Source organism: Odocoileus virginianus, chromosome 5, assembly GCF_023699985.2.
Source record: "Odocoileus virginianus isolate 20LAN1187 ecotype Illinois chromosome 5, Ovbor_1.2, whole genome shotgun sequence".
NCBI lineage: Eukaryota > Metazoa > Chordata > Mammalia > Artiodactyla > Cervidae > Odocoileus > Odocoileus virginianus.
Window position 1 is genome coordinate 80,578,500 of NC_069678.1, and position 22,833 is coordinate 80,601,332.

The 22,833-nt window shown below is 36.8% G+C and overlaps 1 protein-coding gene across 3 annotated transcripts in view; it reads left to right on the forward strand.

Moving 5' to 3' along the window:
• PIK3R3 (phosphoinositide-3-kinase regulatory subunit 3) overlaps window positions 1-22,833 on the forward strand; it is a 100,202-nt gene that overhangs the window by 20,266 nt on the left and 57,103 nt on the right. Inside the window, exon 2 of one of the 3 annotated variants that reach the window (XM_070468220.1) lies at window positions 13,707-13,762. The exons of the other annotated variants lie outside the window; for them this stretch is intronic. The gene's annotated coding sequence lies outside the window, so the exon portion shown is untranslated. The remainder of the gene's footprint in view (window positions 1-13,706; window positions 13,763-22,833) is intronic. 3 annotated transcript variants of the gene reach the window in all.

Below are 22,833 nucleotides of genomic sequence, written 5' to 3' on the forward strand. Positions count from 1 at the left end.
ATACAGTAAAGTTGCAGGATATAAAATTAACACACAGAAATCTCTTGCATTCCTATACACTAACAATGAGAAAACAGAAAGAGAAATTAAGGAAACAATACCATTCACCATTGCAACAAAAAGAATAAAATACTTAGGAGTACATCTACCTAAAGAAACAAAAGACCTATACATAGAAAACTATAAAACACTGATGAAAGAAATCAAAGAGGACACAAACAGATGGAGAAATATACCGTGTTCATGGATTGGAAGAATCAATATTGTCAAAATGGCTATACTACCCAAAGCAATCTATAGATTCAATGCAATCCCTATCAAACTACCAACGGTATTTTTCACAGAACTAGAACAAATAATTTCACAATTTGTATGGAAATACAAAAAACCTCGAATAGCCAAAGTAATCCTGAGAAAGAAGAATGGAACTGGAGGAATCAATCTGCCTGACTTCAGACTCTACTACAAAGCCACAGTCATCAAGACAGTATGGTACTGGCACAAAGACAGAAATATAGATCAATGGAACAGAATAGAAAGCCCAGAGATAAATCCACGAACCTATGGTCACCTTATCTTCGACAAAGGAGGCAAGGATATACAATGAAAAAAAGATAACCTCTTTAACAAGTGGTGCTGGGAAAACTGGTCAACCACCTGTAAAAGAATGAAACTAGAACACTTTCTAACACCATACACAAAAATAAACTCAAAATGGATTAAAGATCTAAATGTAAGACCAGAAACTATCAAACTCCTAGAGGAGAACATAGGCAAAACACTCTCCGACATAAATCATAGCAGGATCCTCTATGACCCACATCCCAGAATTTTAGAAATAAAAGCAAAAATAAACAAATGGGACCTAATGAAACTTAAAAGCTTTTGCACAACAAAGGAAACTATAAACAAGGTGAAAAGACAGCCCTCAGATTGGGAGAAAATAATAGCAAACAAAGCAACAGACAAACGATTAATCTCAAAAATATACAAGCAACTCCTCCAGCTCAACTCCAGAAAAATAAATGACCCAATCAAAAAATGGGCCGAAGAGCTAAACAGACATTTCTCCAATGAAGGCATACAGATGGCTAACAAACACATGAAAAGATGCTCAACATCACTCATTATCAGAGAAATGCAAATCAAAACCACAATGAGGTACCATTATATGCCAGTCAGGATGGCTGCTATCCAAAAGTCTACAAGCAATAAATGCTGGAGAGGGTGTGGAGAAAAGGGAACCCTCTTACACTGTTGGTGGGAATGCAAACTAGTACAGCCACTATGGAAAACAGTGTGGAGATTTCTTAAAAAGCTGGAAATAGAACTGCCATATGACCCAGCAATCCCACTTCTGGGCATACACACCGAGGAAACCAGATCTGAAAGAGACACGTGCACCCCAGTGTTCATCGCAGCACTGTTTATAATTGCCAGGACATGGAAGCAACCCAGATGCCCATCAGCAGACGAATGGATGAGGAAGCTGTGGTATATATACACCATGGAATATTACTCAGCCATTAAAAAGAATTCATTTGAATCAGTTCTAATGAGATGAATGAAACTGGAGCCCATCATACAGAGCGAAGTAAGCCAGAAAGATAAAGACCATTACAGTATACTAACACATATATATGGAATTTAGAAAGATGGTAACGATAACCCTATATGCAAAACAGAAAAAGAGACTCAGATGTATAGAACAGACTTGTGGACTCTGGGAGAAGGCGAGGGTGGGATGTTTCAAGAGAACAGCATTGAAACATGTATATTATCTAGGGTGAAACAGATCACCAGCCCAGGTTGGATGCATGAGACAAGTGCTCGGGCCTGGTGCACTGGGGAGACCCAGAGGGATCGGGTGGAGAGGGAGGTGGGAGGGGGGACCGGGATGGGGAATACATGTAAATCCATGGCTAATTCATTTCAATGTATGACAAAAACTACTGTAATGATGTAAAGTAATTAGCATCCAACTAATAAAAATAAATGGAAAAAAAAAGTAGCTGGGTAGGAGAGCATGGTGGGAAATGGAAAGGAGAGGGAAAGAGAGGAGACAGAAGGAAAGAAAGGGTGAGGGAGAGAGAGGGAGGGGAGAGAAGCGGGAGAGAGGAAGAAAGAGAAGGGGAAACAGAGGAACGGGCATTCCCTATGGTACCAGGGAACCATATGTACAGAGGCGTGAGAGGGTGTCGAAGAGCTGTGGGTATTCAGGTGTGGCTAGGGTGAAAGATGCCTGTGGAAAAGTCATAGGAAGATGAGCTTAGAAAGGTAAGCCAGGCCAGACTTTGAAGGGCCTTATATTCCATACCAAAGAATTTGGACTTTATCTTATAGGTAGTATAGAGCTCCTGAAACATACTACGATAAGGCAGTATGATTAGATTGAAGACTCAAAGCAGCAGGAAAGGTGGGAAAAGAAGATTGATCTCTGGGGAAATTTTTAGGAAGAAAAAAATGACTTTAGCATGTAAAACCTAAGGTGAGTTTATGACATGAAGATAAAAAAGTTTCTGCTGGACTTTGTTATTGAGAAGAGTTTAACAAGACATATCTTTAGTGAATGGGTTGGAAATCAGATTACAGTAGGTTGAAGAGTGGATGAGAAATGAGAGTGTAGAGACTACAAATATAGACCACTCTTAGAACATTTGCTGTGAGGGAAAAGTGAGAGGTAGCAAAAGAGAGGGACATAGATCTGAGAAACATATATATATATATTTGTTTTAAGACAGGAATCTGGGACTTTCGTGGTGGTCCAGTGGCTAAGACTCCGTGTTTCCAATGCAGGGGACCTAAGTTTGATCCCTGATCAGGGAACTAGGTGTCACATGCCCCAACTAAAGATCCTGCATGCCACAACTAAGACCTGACAGCCAAATAAATAAGTAAATATTTTAAATCATAAAAGCAAAAGAGCAGAATCTTTTGATTCCACAGAGCTCTGCTGAACCTTTTAACATAAAGCTTATTCATTACAGTGCAGCTGTTAACTTGTCTTTGCACTGAAAATGGAACTCCTTGAGGACACAGATATTTTAGTGAAGATGATAAAGCGGAGATAGGACTGAATGTATGGGAGGATGTGATTTGATGGAACAGGAAAGTAATGTGTTTGTAGATGAGAGGAACTGTTAACCCAACCTTTGTCTAACACTTAGAAGATGAGTTTGGAGAACAATGTAGATTGGAAAATTGGGTGAGATCAGGCTTCTTTTTCTCTGGTAGAAGGCAGTTGTAATAGAAGAGGTGTATAGAGTGATCACTGTGTGGAACGGGAAGGGCCACTGATCAGAGGCATATAAATGATTTACTAATAAGATAGTTAATGTCAGTGAAGGTTAGAGACTTACTGGTTTGCAGTAGCACAGATTCCCAGCTTGTTGTAATTTTCTTTAGCAGCACTCAGCAGTTGTGGTATAGGAACAGAGGAAGCAGATGGTTGGATGACTTTCCATGGTTGAAGAGGTGTACTGAGCTGGTGTGGTAAAAGAACCAGCAAGGAGCTGGGAAGAGATATTGGTAAGAACATGGTTGATGCTCAACACTGAGGACATAAGTTAAGTGAATTATGACATATTCATATAAAAATTCTTACAGTTGTTAAAATTTATGTTTATAAAGTGCTTATTTTATAGTATTAAAGTAATAAAAGTGCTGTAGATTGTACGAAGATTTAGTAATGATCAACTGTAGTACTCTAGGGGTTATCTTAGGCATAATGATGAAAAAACCTCTCAAAGCCAAGAGTCTTGGTTGCCCCTGTTAACACATAGACAGTCATTCGATAGGGATTATTATCTCTGCTTTACAGGTGAAGAAAATGAGATTTAGCAAAGGTGACTGTTCAGAGTTATAAATTTGGTGAATGGCAGAGTAATAACTATTATAGTACTTATTGAGTAGTTACTGTGTCAGGCATTATTTTATTTAAATAGTCTTATTTAATAGTTTCCTCACATATTGCTCGAATGTTCATTTCTCAGTTAAAAAAAACAGACTCAGGAAAGTAATAATATAAGCAATAGATAACTATCAAAATATACCAGCAAGTGCTCTTAGAAGTTCAAGAGAAGAGGGAGATTGTGGGTGGATGAAGGACTTTGGAGATGATATTTGAACCTGGACTATAAAGTACAAGTAGTTGTTTTAGTTGCTGAATTGTGTCCGACTCTTTTGCGACCCCATGGGCTGTAGCCCACCAGGTTCCTTTGTTCATTGGGTTTCCCGGGCAAGTATACTTGGAGTGAGTTGCCATCTCCTTCTTCAGGGACTCTTTCCAACCCAGGGACTGAACCTGTGTCTCCTACATTGACAGGCAGATTCTTTACCACTGAGCCACCTGGGAAGCCCATGAAGGATAGGTAGGATAGCCTTTTTTTGGGCTGCCGGGGGAGTTTCTTTGATTTACATTTTCCGCATTAAGAAAAGGTTCTCTATAATAGTCTAGTATATCATGTTTTGGGAGAAGACAATGGCAACTCGCTCCAGTACTCTTGCCTGGAAAATCCCACGGAGGGAGGAGCCTGGTAGGCTGTGGTCCATGGGGTGGCTAAGAGTCGGACTCGACTGAGCGACTTCACTTTCACTTTCCACTTTCATGCATTGGAGAAGGAAATGGCAACCCACTCCAGAGTTCTTGCCTGGAGAATCCCACGGACGGAGGAGCCTGGTGGGCTGCTGTTTATGGGGTCGCACAGAGTCGGAAATGACTGAAGCGACTTAGCAGCAGCAGCAGCATATCATGTTCCTGGGGCTTTTTCTCAGATAAAAAAAAAATTATTTTTGCTTATTTTTAGTAAAAAGACCAAGGCTATCTATAGATGTCGTAAGGACTCAACATAATTTCCAGATCTTAAGTATATTGCGTTCAAGACTGCTTTAGAAGAAATGGAAGAAATTTGCTTCCAATCAGCTTTGCTGGTTGACTCATGAACTCCTGTCTTAGAAGACAGGTTTCAAATATAAATATAAATCAGCCTATTTATCTACATATTAATCTTTAGGTTATTTTTCTCCTTACACAGTAATTTTTATCTGGGTATTATTTTTACATTGGTTAGTAGAAAACACTTCATTTAAAACAACAATGAAAAGGCCACCGAAAATTAGTTTTTTTCATGCTGAATTGAAATGGTGAAAACTAAGGAATTTTTAAGGTTTAAAATTCCATAAACCTTAAAGTAGGTTTAAATTTCCTTTCTCCCAGTCTTGACACTTACCTTCTATTGTTTTAGTGGAAGAAACATTTGAATATAGAATATTTTACATTAAGGAATCTTCAAGAACACATCAGAAAGGATTTAGTAAGTATGATCTCACATTACTCGTAGTAGGAGTTGCTCTGTGTGGATTTATTATTTACCAGGTTTTATATTTGGAGATGCCTATAATTGCTGTCTGTAAATTTCTGCAAAGTAGTCACCATTGCAGCCTGTCTCATTTTTAGATCAAGTCAGTATGTAATAGATTGTGGCTTCAAATGAGTACTTGATACTTTGTAATATAAGACTCATTTGGTAACTGCAAAGAAGTAAAGATAAAACAATTTAATGAGCTGTGTAAAGGTAGCTTCCATAGGGAAAGCACATTTTGAAAACAAGTATGAAAAACTTACTATTACTGATTTGAGAAGAAATTAAAAATCTTTATAGTCTTTTAACCATAAAAGAAATTGAATTCGTGATTAAAGAAATGTACCCTACTAAAAACAATTCCAGGTCCATATATTTTTAAAATCATGATTAAAAAAGAAAACTTCAGAAATTTACCAGCTTAACCATTTTTAAGTGTGTAATTCGGTAGAGTTAAGCACATTCACATTATTATAGAACATATCTCCAGCACTTTTTCATCTTGCAGATCTGAAATGCTGTACCCATTAAACAACTCCCTTTTCTGCCTCACCTTGGCACCTGGTAGCCATGATTCTGCTTCGTGTTACTATGAATTTGACTACTTTAGATACCTCATATAAGAAGAATCATACAGGGTCTATTTGTGAGTGCTATTCACTTCACATAATATCCTTAAGATTCATCTATTTTGTAGACTGTGACATGCTTTCCTTCCTTTTTAATGCTAATATTTCATTGTATGTATATGCCACATTTTATTTACCCATTCATCTCTCAGGGGACGTTAGGGTTGTTTTCACTGGTGGCAATTGTGAATAGTGCTGTTGTGAAGGTAGGTATCCAGTATCTCTTTTGAGACCTTGCTTCCAATTCTTTTGGATATATACCCAGATTGGAATTGTTGGATCAAATGGTACTTCTTTTTAAATTCTTTTTTGCTTATTTATATTTTTCTTTTAATTTTTTAATTTTTGGGTGCTGTACTGCACATCATGTGGGATCTTGGTCCCCTGACTAGGAATTGACCCATGACCCTGGCAGTGGATGTGAAGAGTCTTAACTACTATATCTCCAGAGAAGTCCCTCAAATGGTATTTCTATTTTTAATTTTTTGAGGTACCTCCATACTGTTTTCCCTAGTGGTTGGACCATTTTACAATCCTACCAACAGAAGGTTCCAGCTTCTCTAGATCCTCACCAACACTTGTCTTATTTTCCATTTTGTTTGTTTGTTTTTAATAGTAGCCACCCTTATCAGACTTACGAATTCAGACTTTACAAGTTAGTTCTATCAAACATTCATGGATAATTATAACTTTAGATAAATTCTTCTAGAGTCTAGAAAAATAACTATGCATTTGACTGTTCTGGGTATTTTGTATAAATAGAATCATAAATTTTTATCCTTTTATGTCTGGCTTATTTAATTTGGCATGATGTTTCTAAGATTTATCCATTTTGTAGCGTGTATCAGAACTTCATTCCTTTTTGTGGCTGAATACTGTTCCTTTATATGTATATATTACTTTCTGTATATCTATCAATTTGTTGATGGACACTTGTTTTCCCAACAAATACAGTTTTTAAAAGATACAGTTTACTATAGCAGCAACAGCAGCAATAGCAATTTAAAAAATACCTAGGAACAAAATCAACACAAGATATTCATGACCTTTTATGGAGAAGATTATAAAATTTTTTTGAAAGACATTAGAGAAGATCTAAATAAATTGGGATACCATATTAATGAACAGGAAGACTCAGTATCATAAAAACATTAGTTCTTTCCAAATTAATTTATAAGTCCAATACAATTCTATTTAATAATAGGATATTTCATTTAACTTGACAACCTCTGTCCAAAATTTACATAGGAGAGCAAATTACCAATAAATATTTGGATAATTTTTTAGATAGTATGACTTCTAAAGCCATACTATTTGAACACTGTAATATTGGCACAGGATAGACCACAATGGAGCAGAATAGAGGCCAGAAAGAGAACCTCTTCATGTAAGGAAATTTAATATATGACAGAGTTTTGCAGATGAGTGAGGAAATAATGGACTGACTAAACAGTCTAAATGGTAATGAAACAATGCGATATCTATATGAAAATAATGGAATTTCTATTCACAGCATATATACAAGTAAGAAAGTGAAAATGTTAGTTGCTGTGTAGTAATTAAAGATGTAAATATGAAAAACTTTTAGAAATAATTTGTAATATGAATGACAAAGGAAAATACTAACATATATCTATTATCAAAATAAAAAAATTGCAGTTGTCAAAAGAAAACATGAAATGAAATATACCCTATCATCTAGGAGAAAATGTTTGTAAAACACTTAACTAAAAAGAATAGGGACTTCCCTGGTGGTCCAGTGGTTAAGAATCTGCCTTGCGATGCAGGGAATGCAGATTCAATCCCTGTGGGGGAACTAAGGTCCCACATGCCTCGGGGCAACTACTGAGCCCTCTTGCCACAGTTAAGACCTGGCACAGCCAAAAATAAATAAATATACTTTTAAAAGAATTAATATACAGATATACAAAGAATATTTTATAAACCAGTAATAATGATAGTGGACTGGAAATTCATAGAAGAAATGCAAATGAACTATAAACATGAAGAAGTCTTTAATCTTAGTCATGGAAATGCAAATTAAAACCTCAAATAATACATCATACTTGTCATTTTGGTAAGGAGGTGGAATAATGGGAACTCTCATGTATTGCTGTGGGGAGTGGAGTATCACTTGAAACTCCACTTTAGAAGATAGTTTAGAAGTATCTGACATAGTGTATACCCTAGGGAAACTTGAGAAGGTGGGCAAGAGTTTGTATGTGTAACAATATGAGAAAGTTCATAGCAATATTATTTGTTAAAGCAAAAGACTGCACACTGCTCAAAAGGCATCAATAATAGAGTGAAGGAATTGTAGAATATTTATGTAGTAGTAGGGAACAGTGAAAATAACCACAGCTACATGTAATTGCCAACATCCATTGGAGCATAGAAAAAGCAAGAGAATTCCAGAAAAACATATGCTTCGTTGACTATGTTAAAGCCTTTGACTATGTGGATCACAACAAACTGGAAAAAATTCTTAAAAGAGATGGGAATACCAGACCACCTTACCTGCCTCCTGAGAAACCTGTATGCAGGTCAAGAAGCAACTGTTAGAACTGGACATGGAACAATGGACTGGTTCCAAATTGGGAAGGGAGTATGTTAAGGCTGTATATTGTTGCCTGGCTTATTTAACTTATATGTAGAATACATCATGCAAAGTTCTGGGCTGTATGAATCACAAACTAGAATCAAGATTTCTGGGAGAAATACCAGTAACCTCAGAGATGCAGATGACACCGCCCTTATGGCGGAAAGCAAAGAGGAATTAAAGAGCCTCTGGATGAAGATGAAAGAGGAGAGTGAAAAAACTGGCTTAAAACTCAACATTCAAAAAATGAAGATCATGGCATCCAGTCCCATCACTTCATGGCAAGTAGATGGGGAAACAATGGAAACAGTGACGGACTTTATTTTCTTGGGCTCCAAAATCACTGCAGATAGTGACTGTAGCCATGAAATTAAAAGATGTTTGCTCCTTGGAAGAAAACTTATGATAAACCTAGACAGCATATTAAAAAGCAGAGACATTACTTTGCCGACAAAGGTCCATGTAGTCAAAACTGTGGTTTTTCCAGTAGTCATGCATGGTTGTGAGAGTTGGACCATGAAGAAGGCTGAATGCTGAAGAATTGATGCTTTTGAACTGTGGTGTTGGAGAAGACTCTTCAGAGTCCCTTGGACTGCAAGAAGATCAAGTCAGTCAATCCTAAAGTAAATCAGTCCTGAGTATTCATTGGAAGGACTGATGCTGAAGCTGAAGGTCTAATACTTTGGTGAAAACCTCATGCAAAGAGCTGATTCATTAGAAAAGACTATGTTGCTGAGAAAGACTGAAGGCAGGAGGAGAAGGGGATGACAGAAGACAAGATGGTTGGATGGCATCACTGACTCAATGGACATGGGTTTGAACAAGCTCCAGGAGATGGTGAAGGACAGGGAAGCCTGGGGTGCTACAGTCCGTGGGGTTGTAAAGAGTCAGACACGATTGAGCAACTGAACAACAACACATGTATCAATATAAATGAATCTTAAAGACATGTACAGAGTGAAATGCTGTGGAATGATTCTTCCTTCTGAAAGTTATAAAGAGACAAAATATTTTAGGAGATGGAGCCCCTGGGGGAAAATAATAAGGGAATTTGGGAGATTTAAAAAGCAGTGGCAGAGGAAGAAAAGTTTGGCAAGGAGTCTGAAAAGGAACAGTCAGACATACAACTAAGTATAACTGAGAAGGATCAATACCAGGTAGTTTTTCTGTCATATATGAAATTGTAGTACTGGGTTGAATGTAAGGCTTGATTTGAAACACATCACTCTTTCTGTGATTGGTCTTTATGTGTGTGTATTTTTATATTTTCTGTGTTATGAGGTTACAGAAGATCTCTTAAAAAGGCCTGATAAAAGTCTGTTCTAAATTGGAATTTTAAAAGTAACTTTGTAAAAAAAAAGTAACTTTGTTTGCCTTCTTTTCTATTATTGAGGTGTAATTCACATGCTGTTATATTCACCATTTTAAAATATACAGTTCAGTAGCTTTTAGTATATTCATAAAGTTGTGCAGCCAACTAATTCCAGAACACTAAAAAATGTAGGAATTTCCCTGGTGGTCCAGTGGTTAAGACTCTGCATTTCTACTGCAGGGGACATGGGAACTAAGATCCCACATGCTGCATGTAGCACAGAGCACCCCCCCCCCCAAAATGTTGTAAACCTTGTAGCCTTAGCAGTTACTCCCTATTCTGCTTACCCAAGCATATAGCAACCACTGACCTACTCCTATCTTTATGGATTTGCCTGTTCTGGACATTTCATATAAATGGAATGATACAGTATATAGCCATTTGTGTTTGACTTCTTTCAGATAGCAAAATGTTTTCAAGGTTCATTTATTTGTAGTATATATCAGTGCTTCATTTCTTTTTGTGGCTGAGTAATATTCCACTTTATGTATCTGTCATGTTTGTTTAAGTGGTAAAGAATCCACCTGCCAATACAGGAGACACAAGAGATGCAGGTTTATATCCCTGGGTTGGAAAGATCCTGGATAAGGAAGTGGCAACCCACTCCAGTATTCTTGCCTGGAAAATTCCATGGACAGAGAAGCCTGGTGGGCTACAGTTCATGGGATTGCAAAGAGTCAGACATGACTGAGTGACTGAACACACATTTGGTTTTCCTTCATCAGTTGATAGACATTTGGGTTGTTTCTACTTTTCAGCTATTATGAAGAACGCCGCTATGAACATTCATGTGCAGAATTTTTAATTTTCCATTTTCTTGGGTAAATACCTTGGAGTGGAATTGCTGAGTCATATGGTAACTTTAAGTTTTTGAGGAACTGCCAAACTGTTTTCCACAGTGGCTGCTGCATGATCTTATATCCTTGCCAGCAACGTATGATGGTTCCATTTCTTCTGCATCCTCATCAACACTGTTATCTGTCATTTTTATTGTAGACATTCTAGCAGATGTAAAGTGGTATCTCATTGTGGTTTTGATTTACATTTCCTTGATGACTAGTGAAGTTGAGCATTTTTCATGTGCATATTGGACATTTGTATATCTTCTTTGCTGCAATGTCTGTTCAATATTTTATTCCCTGTGGGGGCTATTCTAGGTAGAATTGTTTTCTTTTTTAAGTTTTTTATTTATTTATTTACTTTTGACTGTGCTGGGTCTTCATTGCTACAGACTTTTTTTCTAGTTGCAGTAAGCAGGGTCTACTGTAGTTGCAGTGAGTGGGGACTATTCTCTAGTTGCGGTGTACAGGCTTCTCATTGCAGTGGCTTCTCTTATTATGGGGCACGGGCTCCAGGGAGTGTGGGCTTAAGTAGTTGTGGCATGTGGGCTCAGTGGTATGGCTCCCCAGCTGTAGAATACAGGCTCAGTTGTTGTGGCACACAGGCCTAGTTGTTCCGCAGTATGTGGGATCTTCCCAGATCAGGGAATCGAACCCATGTCAACTGCATTGGTAGGCAGACTGGTCACCACTGAGCCACCAGAGAATTGTTTTCTTAATGTCGGTTTTGATTATTAATTGCTAGTGTATAGGAATTCAGTTGACTTTTTCTTTACTAACTAAATTGTTAATAATGGTTTCTTTTGGGATATGATTATTGGAGGCTTTCACTTTTTTTTTTTTCAAGTTTCTGTTAGGAACTAGGCCGCACAGCAGGAAGTGAGCAACAGATGAGCAAGCCAAGCTTTATCTGCAGCTCCCCGTAATTTCCCACTGCTTGTATTACTGCCTAAAACATATTTCCCTGCCCTCCCTCCCTTCCATAGAAAAATTGTCTTCCATGAAACTGGTCTCTGGTGACAAAAAGGTTGGGGACCGCTGCATTATATCAGGTTGAGGAAAATCCCTTCTGCTCCTAGTTTGTTTAGTGTTTTTATGTTGAAAGATTGATTTTTGTCAAGTGCTTTTTCTGCATCTATTGTGATGGCTAAACCTTATTCTTTTATTCTGTTAATAAGGTATGTCATTGATTTCTGTTTGTTGAACCAACCTTGCATTCCTGGACCAAATCTCACCTAGTCATGGTGTATGATCCTTTTTATGTTTTGTTGGAGTTGCTAGTTTGCTAGTATTTAATTGCAGATTTTTGTATCTTTGTTCCTATTGGGATATTGGGTCCATAGTTTTCTTCTCTTGTGTTGTCTTTTTCTGGTATTGGTGTCAGAGTTATACTGGCCTCATGCATGAGTTGGAAGGAGTTCCCTCCTCTGTTTTGCTAATTCCTCTTTTCCCCCTAATGTCCAATCCTAGTTTTCTTCAGTTCTGTTGTTACTTCAAAAATTTTAGTGCTATTTTTCTGATTCTTTTTTTTTTTTTTAACAAACAAACACCTAAAAATACTTTATGGTCTTCATAATTGCATTTAGTGTATCAATTGGGAGTGTGATTCATGGTACACAGCAAACCTTAAATGAAATCTACCTAAGATACTGTCTTTCTTGGACAGTCAAGCACGAGGTTAGGAGGGACTATTTAGGTGTAATCAAACGTTTTATAGGTAAGACAAGAGAGTTTAAGAGGATTCTTAAGGTTACGTTACTAGATAATGGCCAAGCTTGAAGATTTTGTTTTAGACCTGTAGCTTTCTGTGTGTTTGTGAGCAATACTAAGAAATATTATTCTGTTTAGTTGAATGGAATATGTCTAAAACTTATCATGTTATAATCATCATATTTTCCAATGGAGAGGTCCTTAGAAATATAATGAATTCATTGCTATCAGGAAGATATTATTGGAATCTTCAAAGCAGTTAATTTTAACTGAAGGAACTGCTATTTACCTAAATTATATCATGTGAGTGGACAAAAAAATAAAGTCAGTGTCAAAATAAATTGAAATCTGAAGGAACTCTTGTCTCTAGGTTGGGAAAAGAAACAAAAGGAACAGAAATCACATTACTATTTCAACTTGAATGGTTTTTTTTTTTAATAGTAAAAAAGTCTGAGGTTTATTTAGCATTTTATCTAAGGTGCTATGAAAGTAAAAGAACATGAAGATCAATCCCACATTCAATTTTAAGGGGTCTTGCGGTAGTGAAAGCACTCAGCCTAACAATTTTGAAAGTATGAAATGCCTTATGTTTACAACACAAAAAAAATACTGTAAGGATTTCCTGTCCAAAGGAGATAGTCTGAATATCTGCAAAATCTTCCCAATCTGAAGACTCCCAACACTCATTGTTCAGCTGTTTTTACCAATTCTGACCTGGAACTCTGGACAGAACAAGTAGTACAGAAAGCTTTTCTAGGCAGAAGAGTCTCTGCTGCTGCTATTTAGTCACTAAGCCTGACTCTTTGCGACCCCATGGACTGTAGCCCGCCAGGCTTCTCTGTCCATGGGATTTTCCAGGCAAGAATACTGGAGTGGATTGCCATTTCCTTCTCCACAGACTAAATTTTTTAACTTTTAATTATTAATTAAATGTTACTTCTATTAACTGTTAAATATTTTTTTTTTTTTGCTTATGAGACAGTCTTTCAGAAAAATGCATTTTCAAAGAAAAAAATAAGCAATATAATTTTAAGAAAATAACATATGTCTCTAAAGATAAAATAATAACTTCAACTTTACTGAGCCAAGAAGCTGAACTAGAAGTACCTGCTGGAAATTGCAGTTTTCTGTCTCAATGTCAATAATCTACAAATGAAATTCTGTGTTGTGATTGACTGATGTACTGTTTTCTTTCAGAGATTAGTTTTGCCAGCAATATCTGATTTGGGATCGGAATTTATCTCACAAAGCAGGTTGGTTTTTGGGACATAGGAAAGGGTCAGTGTTACTAATGAGCACGCTACAGAGAGAAAATTTCAGTGGAGAAAAATAGCATTTGTTCATGCATGAACAAAATTGTGCTGTAATTCAATGTTGTATGCCAAATAGCCTGTGAAGTCTGGATTGGAGTGTGGCAGCTGGGGATGGGGGATGGTATTTAATCATTATCTTTGAAAAAGAAGTTGGTTAAAGGTGTCAATTGTTTTCTTTTAGAAAGATGAAATGGTTTTGTTTCTTTATCTCCTGTTTTCATAATTTTATTTTTAGGTTTTCAGAAAGCTGAGGATTTAAGTAAAAATTTTTACTTCCTTCTGAATCTGTTTTTTTCCTCTGGATAGTCTGATCCACCAGTTATTCTTTTCTAAGCGTTTTTCTATATCTAAGATTATATCAGCATCCACAGTATTTCTAGTTCTTTTTTAAAAGTTCTCTAAAATGAAATAGGTTCATCAGTTTTAGGAACTGTATTTTATTTATTATTATTTTATATTTATTTATATATTTTTGACTGCATCGGATCTTAGTTGTGGCACACAGGATCTTTGTTGTGGTGCAAGGGCTTCACGGTAGTTGTCGTTTGTGGTGCATGGGCTTAGTTGCCCCTTGGCACGTGGGATCTTAGTTCCCCGACCAGGGATTGAACCCATGTCCCCTGCATTGGAAGGTGGATTCTTAAACACTAGATCACCAGGGAAGTCCCTAGGAACTGAATTTTAATAGAATTATTTAGTTTTGTTTCTTTTGTGTTTAAAACCGTGTGTAATTTCAGACTATTCACAGATACATGTACTGGGAAGTTTTCTCTTGTTCCCTGGTTCCTTCGCAGTGGTTAGTAACTGCTGCTTTCATGTTTCCAGAAATTCAGAGTAATTTTTTAATAAAATGGTCATCTAAAGTCCCATGGTTAAAACTTTATTCAGGTAGTCAGAATTTATCATCTGATGAAATATTTCAGATCTGTTATGTGTACTTGATAACATTGTTTGCCTTTGACGATGGAGGTGGTGGTTTAGTTGCTAAGTCGTGTCCGACTTTTGTGACCCCATGGACTGTAGCCTGCCAGGCTCCTCTGTCCATGAGATTTTCCAGACAAGAATACTGGAGTGGGTTGCCATTTCCTTCTGCAGTGGATCTTCCCAACCCAGGAATCAAACCCAGGTCTCCTGCATTGCTGCAGATTCCCAACTGAGCTACAAGGGAAGCCTTTGACAATACTTCACAAGATAATTTCTTTATTTACTTAGTATTATTTACACAGTACTCTCAAAAACATATGGTAAAGGTTTATATAAATGAAACATTTTTCTTAAACTGAGAATTTTTAGGTCAGGGATATTTGTAGAAGATAGAATTAAAAAAAAAACAAATGTAAGAGGTTGATACAGAACGATTTGAAGAAAACATTGCAAGTTCCTTTTTTACTTTTGGGTGATTGATCAGAATCAATATCTAAATATAGCTTAAATGAGTTAACTGTAAAAAGGAAACATGAAATAGTAGTAGTTTATTTCTTCTTTGCCTTTATTAAATTAAAAAGTTTCTGATCTACTAGTTTGCCATCTCGAGTTATACTCAACTGCTAGTAAGAGTTGACTAAGCCAGAGGTCCTAGGGACTTTTTTCCTATTATAGAGATGACTGCTTTTATGTTTGCTTTTTGGTTCTGCATATGTTACTTAGGTGTGGTTTAGTGGTAACTTCAATATCCCGTTAATGCCTAATATTTTTGGTGTCCACTGTGTCACCTCTAGGTAAGAAAAAAAACGTTTTCTCTACCTTTGTATGTTCAGTTACTGGGGATTTCAAGTTAAATTCACAATTGCCAGATTAACAAAGGAAAAGGTTTATCCCTCGTGCACAGGAGTGTCACAGAAAAGAAGTGAAAACCCAAAGAAGCAGTTAGGCTTAAGAGCTTGTATGTCATATTTTTTCTTTTAAATTGGACTATAATTGATATAGAACATTATGTTAGTTTCAGGTATGCAGTATAATGATTTGATATATGTATATATTGTGAAGTGATCACACTTAGTCTAGTTAACATCTATTACCACGTATAGTTACAAATTTTTTTCTCATGATGAGAAATTTTAAGACTTATTCTCTTTTTTTTTCCATTTATTTTTATTAGTTGGAGGCTAATTACTTTACAACATTGCAGTGGTTTTTGTCATACATTGAAATGAATTAGCCATGGATTTACATGTATTCCCCATCCCGGTCCCCCCTCCCACCTCCCTCTCCACCCGATCCCTCTGGGTCTTCCCAGTGCACCAGGCCTGAGCACTTGTCTCATGCATCCAACCTGGGCTGGTGATCTGTTTCACCCTATATAATATACATGTTTCGATGCTGTTCTCTTGAAACATCCCACCCTCGCCTTCTCCCACAGAGTCCACAAGTCTGTTCTATACATCTGAGTCTCTTTTTCTGTTTTGCATATAGGGTTATCGTTACCATCTTTCTAAATTCCATATATATGTGTTAGTATACTGTAATGGTCTTTATCTTTCTGGCTTACTTCACTCTGTATGATGGGCTCCAGTTTCATCCATCTCATTAGAACTGATTCAAATGAATTCTTTTTAATGGCTGAGTAATATTCCATGGTGTATATGTACCACAGCTTCCTCATCCATTCGTCTGCTAATGGGCATCTAGGTTGCTTCCATGTCCTGGCTATTATAATCACTGCTGCGATGAACATTGGGGTGCACATGTCTCTTTCAGATCTGGTTTCCTCGGTGTGTATGCCCAGAAGTGGGATTGCTGGGTCATATGGCAGTTCTATTTCCAGCTTTTTAAGAAATCTCCACACTGTTTTCCATAGTGGCTGTACTAATTTGCATTCCCACCAACAGTGTAAGAGGGTTCCCTTTTCTCCACACCCTCTCCAGCATTTATTGCTTGTAGACTTTTGGATAGCAGCCATCCTGACTGGCGTGTAATGGTACCTCATTGTGGTTTTGATTTGCATTTCTCTGATAATGAGTGATGTTGAGCAATTTTTCGTGTGTTTTTTTGCCATCTAAGACTTATTCTCTTAGTAACTTTTGAACATAATATATAGTATTATTGACTGTGGTCATCATGCTGTACATTACATTCCCAGGACTTATTTATTTTATACCTGGAAATTTGTATCTTTTCACCACCTTCACTCATTTTGCTCGTCTCTCATTCCTTGCCTCTGGCAGTCACCAGTCTGTTCTATCTATGAGTTATGTTTTTTTCTTTTTCTTTCAGATTCTACATACAAGTGAGATCATACAGTATTTATCTGTCTTATTTCACTCAGCATAAGCCTTCAAGGTCCATCCATGTTGCCACAAATGGCATGATTATTTTCTTTTTATGACTGAATAATATTCTATTATATATGTATGTATATATGTATATACACATTGGCTGTGCCAATGTGGCTTGTGGGATCTTAGTTCCCTGACCAGGGATCGAACCCAGGCCACAGCAGTGAAAGCCTGAAAGCACTGAGTCCTAACCACTAGACCTCCAGGGAATTCCCTCCATTGTATATGTTTTCTTTATCTGTGCATCCATCTGTGGACATTTAGATTGTTTCTGAATCTTGGCCATTGTAAATAATGCTGCAGTGTACATGGGGGTCCTTCTCTCTTTTTGAGTGAATATTCTCTTTGTTTTTGGATAAATACCCAAAAGTGGAGATGCTGGTTTGTACATCAATTCTATTTTTCATTTTTTAAGGAATCTTCATACTGTTTTCTATAGTTGCTGTACCAATTTACATTCCTACTGACAATTCATGAGGGCTTTCTTTTCTCCACATCCTTGCCAACACTTGTTATTTCTTGTCTTTTTGTTTATTTGTTTGTGGCCGCTCTGGGTCTTTGTTGCTGCGTGGGCTTTCTCTCTAGTTGTGGTGTGTGGGCTGCTTACTGCAGTTGCCTGTCTTGTGAGCACAGGCTCTAGGGCGTTTGGGCTTCAGTAGCTGTGGCTCCCGGCTCTATAGCACAGGCTCAGTGGTGTGGCTCATGGGCTTAGTTGCTCTGTAGCATATGTGGGATCTTCCCAGATCAGGGATCGAACCCATGTTTACTGCATTGACAAGTGGATTCTTTACCACTAAGCTAACAGGGAAGCTGTTTTGTCTTTCTCATAATAGCCATTTTAACAGATGTGATGTGATATCTATTATAGTTTTATTTGGATTTTCTTGATAATTAGTGATGTTGAGCACCTTTTCATGTAACAGCCATCTGTATGTCTTTTTGAAAAAGTGGCTGTTCAGATCCTCTGCCCATTTTTTATCAGATTTTTTGCTATTGAGTTGCATAACTTTTTAATATATCTTAGATATTAATCTCTTATCAGAGATATGACTTTCAACTATTTTCTCCCATTCAGTTGGTTGCTTTTTCATTTTGTTGATAGCTTTCTTTGCTGTACAGAAGCTTTTTAGTTTGATGTAGTCCTAGTTGTTGATTTTTGCTTTTGTTGCCTTTGCTTTTGGTGTCAAATCCAAAAAACCATTGCCAAGACTTATGTCAAGGAGCTTACCTTCTGTTTTCTTCTGGGAATTTTATGGTTTCAGCTCTTATGTGTGATTGTTTAATCCACTTAAAAATGTTTATTTATTTGGCCATACTGGGTCTTAGTTGCAGCATGCAGGATCTTTAGTTGTGGCATGTGAACTCAGTTTTAACATGTAGGCTCCGGTTCCCTGACCAGGGATTGAACCCAGGGCCCCTGCATTGATTGGGAGTATGGTGTCTTGACCACTGAACCACCAGGGAAGTCCCTCTGCTGTTTCTTAATTGCCTTAGCTCAAAATAATGCTTATGGCAAAGTGGCATATTTTGATCCCCTTCACTGAGGCATGTTTTGTTCTGTAATACATCTGGCCTTCTGAATAGGGTGTCAGATCAGAATCTGAGCCTCTTCTTTATCCTAGCTCTTTTGTTTTTTTGGTTTAACAATTCAGTTATATATAAACCTTTTGTACATGAACAAAAAGTGGCAATAAGAAAAAATATTCCCCTTTTAAACACAGGCCTGATTAAATTAGCAGTTCTTAAGCTTTTTGATTTGGAACCTTGACACCCTTAAACATTATTGAAGACCCTAAAGAGTTTTTGTTTATGGAAGTTATATCTATTGTTACTATATTAGAAACTAAAACTGGGAAAGTTTGAAAATGATTACCTTATTCATTTAAAAATAACATTAATAAAACTATTAATGTAACATAAATGACATATTTTAAATGAAAAATAATTTCTAAATCAAATTTAGTTAGAAGAATGGCATTGGTTTTCTTTTTTTTCAAATCTCTTTAATCTCTGGTTAATAAAGGACAGATGAATTCTTATATCTACTTCTTTCATATGTTGTGATATGTTGTTTTGGTTGAAGTCTATGAAGAAAAATCTAGTCTCACACAGATATGTAGTTGCAAAAGGGAGGAATATTTTAACATAATTAATATTAGTGTTTAAGCCCTTCCTTGACACTACAGCAAAACTTTACTGGTTTCTTAAAGGTTAGTTGAAATGTAGAATCAAAAACCATATCCAGCTTCCTTTGTGGTCCAGTGGTTAAGAACTCACTTTGTCCCTTGAGTCCCTTGCACTCAAGGGACACTAGTTCCATCCCTGGTCCAGGAAGATCCTACATGCCATGGAGCAGCTCAGCCCATGTGCTGCAACTACTGTAGCCTTTGTGGCTAGAGCCAATGATCTGCAACAAGAGAAGCCACCACAAGGAGAAGCCCATGCACTGCAATGAAGAGTTGTCCTTGCTCGCCACAGAGAAAGCCCATGTGCAGCAACAAAGACCTTCCACAGCCAAATAACTAAATAAATCTTAAAGGGAATTTCCCGGTGGTTCAGTGGTTAAGACTGAGCTTCCAATGCAGGGGGAGTAGGTTTGATCCCTGGTCTAGGAATAAGATGCCCCATGCTGCACAGCACACCTGAAAAGTGAGAGAAAAAAAAAAACTTATCAAACAGCTTTTCAAACTCTTATTATATTATAGTCCGTTGGTCTGTCTTGTACTTTAGTGGATTTCTTAGCCGTGCATGATTTTAAAACATCATAAATTGTTGTAGTCCATTTGGGTTACCATAACAAAAATACTTTAGACAAGGTAGCTTATCAACAGCAGAAATTTATTGTTCATGGTTCTGGAGGCTGAGAAATCTATAGTCATGGTGCCATCAGATTTGGTATCTGGTGAGAACTCACCTTCACATTCATAGGTGGCTATGCTCTCTGTGTCCTTATGTGGTAGAAGTGGGGTCTAGACCGCTAAGGGTGGTCTCTGGGGTCTTCTTTTATAAGGATCCTGATCCCATTAATGAAGCCTACATCCTCATGACCTAATCACCTCCCAGAGACTCTCACCTCCAAATAACATCATATTGGGAGTTAGGGTTTAATATATGAATTGTCTGGGCATATGTTAGGCTATACCCTGCAGGCCTGCAAGCCCTGCCTGTTCTTGCCCTGCTTAAAGACTGAAGAAAGAGCTCGGAGTCAGCGACAGAGATATCAATAGTTTCATAGGTGGGTGAATCTTACATAGACAGCAGATGGCTACTGGAGGAAGGGGAGGGGGTGATTCACATCATGTTGGCTCATTGGTTACCAGGGAAACCAACAGAGGGGCATATGCCTTTGATAAGCTATCACGGTGGAGATAATTCTGATTTAAAGATTGAAAAAATCACTAGCTGGTGTGGAGTAGGTGATTGATTAGATTATATGATTAACATGGAAAATCAGTCATGTGAATAATTCAAGGTGTAGGTGAAGCAGAGACTGGATGGCCTGGTCGTACACAGTACAGACAATTAACCTGTAGTGGTCTTTTTGAGACTACTGGTTGACTTAATTATATAGGTCTTCCACATGTTTTCACATTTAATTCTGCAATATTAAGTAATCATATTAATACCACTGTTGACCTCAGTAGCAAAGTTTTAAAGTATTGGGAAGCTTTCAACTTTTTCAGAAGTTGTAATATTCTTTTGAAAGCTCAATTTTGTTATATTGGCAGCAAATACTATCCATAGTTGTCTGTAAAGTGAGAGCCTTTATTTTTAAGAAAAATATTTGCCAAATACCCATCTTAATAATTATAGTTTGTTAACCATTTTTAAAGTTAAAAATAATAAGAAAAAAATAAAGTTAAAAACAGAATTCTGTGGAGAAAATAGCTTGCAAGTCAATCACTTAAGTGTTTTTCTTCAACATAACTGTCATATTACATTGTGTAGAACTGCTTTATATGTATTTTTCATTTTGTCACCCAGAATATTAAAAAGATATTAAGCTCAAGGTTTGTAAAATTTTAAGTATATATATTTTAATAATAAAATAAATATAGAGATGTAATAAAGTATTTTACTACTTTATGTTGGACATTTTTGAGTCCAGCTGACTTTTTTTTAAAACTCAGATGTGCGATAGTAAAGAATTGAGTGACTAGACTGATAAAATAGTACAGTTTGATTCCACTGCTTTTATTTATCTTTTATCGAGTATACTTATACACTCTTCAGTGAACCATAACTAAGTAAAAAAGGAAATACTAATAGGAGAATAGTCTTGATTTTTATGTTCCCTGAAAAAAGTCTCAGGGGCTCTTGAGAATTTGTGGAACACACTTTGAAAACTGTTGCAGTGTCATCAGGAGAAGTGTGCTTTTTCTATGTCATGACGATTTTAGTAGGAATCACCGTAGCCATTTATTTGGTACTGCATAGGAAAACACAAAAGGAAAAGATGATGATTGTGCAGGTAAAAAAATTGTTCTAATATATACAAAATATAAGATTTATAATTTTAACCATTTTAAGTATGCAGTTCAGTGGCATAAGTAAATTCATGATGTTGTGCAACCAATACCACTATCCATTTCCAGAATTTGTCATCATCTCTAACAGGACCTCAGTACCTTTTAGACAGTAATCCCTCCATTCTCCCTATCCCGCAGCTCCTGGTAACTTCTATTCTACTTTTTGTCTTTATTAATTTGCCTCTGCTAGGTACATCATTTAAGCTGAGTTAATAGTGTTTATCTTTTTTTGTCTGGTTTATTTCACTTAGCATTATGTATTCAGGATTTGTTCATGTTGTTGCTTGCATCAGAATTGCATTCTTTTTAAAGGCTGAATAATATTCCTTTTATTTTTATACCGCATGTTGTTGGTCTGTTCTGTTGATGGAGTCAGGTTGTTTCTGTCTTTGGCTATTGTGAATAATGCTATTATGAACATTGGTGTACAAGTATCTGTTTGAGCCCTTGCTTTGAATTATTTTGAGTATATACCTAGAAGTGAAATTGCTGGATAATCTGGTAATTTTATATGTTTAACTTTTTAAGGAACCACAGCATCTGTACCATTTTTACATTCCCACCAGCAGTGTACCAGGGTTCCAATTTCTTCAGATTTTTGCCATCACTTGCTGTTTTGTTATTTTGAAAATAGCCATCCTAATGGATTAAGTAATAATTCATTGTGGTTTTGATTTTCAGTTCCCTAATAATGAATAATAATCTTTTCATGTGCTTATTGGTCTTCTGTATATCTTCTTTGGAGAAATATCTATTCATGTCCTTTGCCTATTTTTCAGATTGTTTATTAGCTCTAGTAGTTTTTTGTTTTATTTTTGATTGAGATTTTCTATATTTAGAATATGTCATCTGCAAATAGAAGTAGTTTTGCCTTTTTTTTCTTCTGTGCTGCCTGACTTGCAGGATCTTAGTTCCCTGATCAGGGATTGAACCCAGGCCATCTCAGTGAATACACCAAATCTTAACCACTGGACCACCATGGTATTCTCTTGCTTTTTAATTTCCAACTTGGATGCCTTTTATTTCTTTTTCTTGCCTAATTTCTGGCTAAAACCTCCAGTCCCATCCAGCTTTTATGTCATTTTACTCAGGTTTCAAAATCCTGTGAGAAGAGATTCAGTTTGCTTTATTCAGATTATGTGTGCATCCCTGAACCCCTTAGCCCTGGGGATAACAGGAAACCTTGATTTACCAAGACATGTACAGG